This window comes from Poecilia latipinna, unplaced genomic scaffold (genome assembly GCF_001443285.1).
Source record: "Poecilia latipinna isolate Pla-1442-1.1 unplaced genomic scaffold, P_latipinna-1.0 Scaffold214, whole genome shotgun sequence".
Taxonomy (NCBI): Eukaryota; Metazoa; Chordata; class Actinopteri; order Cyprinodontiformes; family Poeciliidae; genus Poecilia; species Poecilia latipinna.
In genome coordinates, this window is record NW_015112830.1 from 322,842 (window position 1) to 326,013 (window position 3,172).

Here is a 3,172-nt window from a genome sequence, read left to right on the forward strand (position 1 = left end):
AGTTTAAGAAGATTGAGATTTTCTTTTGTATTATTTTAAAGTGACACCATTCTGTGCATTTATCAAAACTGGGTAATACTGATACACTGATGTGGCTCTAAAACAGAGTATGTGTTTTTCATTACATAGTTCATCACCGAGCGTCCAGTTTGTGACATCGGCAGCATTTTTAAATGCCCTCTGTGTCAGGTCAACCATATTTAGAGTTTCCCTCATTTGCAAGGGGGAATTACATTCACTCTCCACTTGTTTTCTCTAACTGAGCCTCAGCTGGGTTGAACACTCAAGATGGCAATTTTAATGAGCAACACACACTCTTCTGCTGCTCTGCAGTGAAACAGCTTACCAAATACGCTGTGCTCGAATCAGGGTTTAAGTGGCAGCTGTGTTACTTACACTGTTGATCCAGATATTAAGTTATTTATGCGATGGCGCAGCTTCTTGTGTCTAGATATTTGCGCGGAGCATGTAAAGCAACACGTCGATCTCGTGTAGAGCATTGTATTACTTTCATTCAGACGTTTGCATACACTAAGATTTCTAGACAATTTATTAAAGCCTAGGCAATAATATCATGCCTCTGTGAGCTTCTGATAGGTTAAATCACAACATTTGAGTTAAACTGAGGCACTGGGTGCATTTCAATGCAACAGCTCAAACCTAGTGCTTCGCTACGTGACGACATGGGACAATCAAAAGAAATCACCAGGAGGAGAACTGAGGGCCTCCAAAAGTCTGGCTCATCCTTTGTGTAATTCTGAGATGCCTGAAGATTTTATGTCATCTAATAAAACTGAAACGAAAGCTTGAGATTATAATCTAAACTGTGAAGCACAGAGGTGGCAGCATCTTTTTTGGTCTTTTTTTTTTTAAAGTACATAACAAATAACATGATAAGAAAAAAAAAAATACATTATGTGTAAATATTACAGCATCATCTCAATATTTCAGATAGAAAGTCAAATTTTCGGCCCAAGTCGGTCTTCTGAATCAACAGTGACTCTACTGTCTACAAATCGTTAAAAAGTGACCTAGCGACAACAAAGTCAAAGCCCTGATCTCAGTCTCATAAAATTTGGGGGATTTCTAGGGGAGAACAAAAAAGTCGTATGTGAACAAGTCAGCCAACAAACCTGACTCAGATACAGCAGCTCTGTCAAGAGGAAAGAAGCAAAGTTCCAGCAATCAATCGTGAGAATTGGGGAGCGATGCCTAAAACATTTTAACTGAGAACTGCAGTTCAGAAAACAGGTTTAGCCCAATTTATGGTGAGAGAGTGAGGAAAACATGGCTATGCTTTTTTTTTTTTAAATACAGCTTAAGGAAATCTGCCTATGTGTGTAAGTTCACACACCATTTTATCCATTTTCTTAAAGACACATTGCACAACATTGGACCTCGGGCCAAATCTGTTGTTAGCTTCCACTTTGTTGTATCAGTCTGCTGAATTTCTCCTCACTTACCCTCCAGTGTTTCAGCCATGTGGGTTAAAGTGCCATTTCAAACAAGTGCAGTGAGGCAGATGTCGGCGTACACACAAACACAACTGCAGCAGGTGCACACATTCACACATTGCAACTCACGTTTATGTAGAGGAACAAATAACATAAATGTCGTCAGGCGTGTGAGCTAACAGAATCTGTAATGCTATAGTGATTCTACAATCTCCCACTTAGTACGTCCAACCTAACATGCTTCTCCTGTGCAGAAGCTGACTTGTCGGTCTTCATCGACTTTTGGGCTCCTTCTGTTTCACTATAAGTAATCCCGTTGTAAGCGAATGGGACACAATGGCGTGCTGTTTTTCGGTGTCAAATCCCCTGAGAACTCATGTTTCACTCATCCTTTCTCTGCATCACCGGTCGGCCTCATTCAGGCGACTTCCCGCATTTTTGCCAGTGATCTAATAAGTGGTTTAAATGGAAATTGGTGGCAATGCTGCATTTCTGCTGTGGGTTTTGTATGTGGCAGCCCTGGCATCCTGCAGAGATTTTTGCTTAGTAACACAAAAAGCTTACCTCCTCATATGTTTATTCCATATTGCCTAATGCCTCGTTAATCCTGATCATGTTCTATTTTGAGGCCTCACCTGCTCCCCCCCCTCCCCCCTTTTTAGGGTGCTGAAAAAACTAGAAATGACTTTTGGTGATATATTGGCGCGTAATTCACGATAAAAAGCCATGTTCAGTATTATTTTTGTCTCAATATTGTGCTTTTGTAAAGTAAATTGGGGCCACGTTCGCTTTCAAAAACATTTTAATGTAACTTTGGATGTTTGCCAGTTTCCTATTGTATCATGTTGGCCTGGTGAGCTGAGATGCTGGAATTTGTTGCATTTTTGTGTGTTTGTGTTTTAGTAAATGTGCTACTTGTTTTAGTTGTTGACTTTGCATAGTTTATGTTTACTATTATCTATAACAAAGTGGTGAAAGAGTTGCTTGGTACATTACAATGCCCTGGTTTTAGGTGTCCTTTTACTGTTGACACCAACCCAAATCTGTTCTGCCTCCCTTTCAGGCTTTATCCAACCATGAAACTTGTCCCAGAAAAAAAACTGAATAGGTATTTTTTTTAGTGCCTACTGTGACTCAATATTTGGGAGGTTTTTGAAATGGCTCGCTTTCCACACACCATCAAAACTTTCACTTATTGCCAAAAAAAACATCTGGAATTTTATTTTTATTTTTTTCTGTGCTTGTACTGTTTCCACAAGCAGTAGAGACCTGAATGGAAGTATAAAAATGTGTAGAATATACGCATCGCAAGCACCCCTTTCTGGTCCTGCCCTGGGTAACTGCCAATATCAGCAAAGGGTGGATACTTGGTCACTTTGTTTTGCAATTATAAGCGAGTTGTGTATGTTTGCAGGTAGAATACTCTCTATTGATCATGTTCCGGATTACATCACACCTCTGAATGCAACTGGTGATAATTTTACTCTTGCAGCCTCATTAAAAATATTATTAATAAAAAGTCAAAGGGAGTTAAGTATCTAAATATGAACAAGAGTCTAATCTTAATTAGAAGGTGACTCCTCAGACATATAGTTCTATTCTGTTTTCAAGGAAATTATTAAATAGATTTTTTTTTTATGCATGGGATGAATCCCATGCATAAAAAAAACCCCCAGCGATCACCATTTGTGATCGCTGGGTTTGGCTTCAGTACGAGT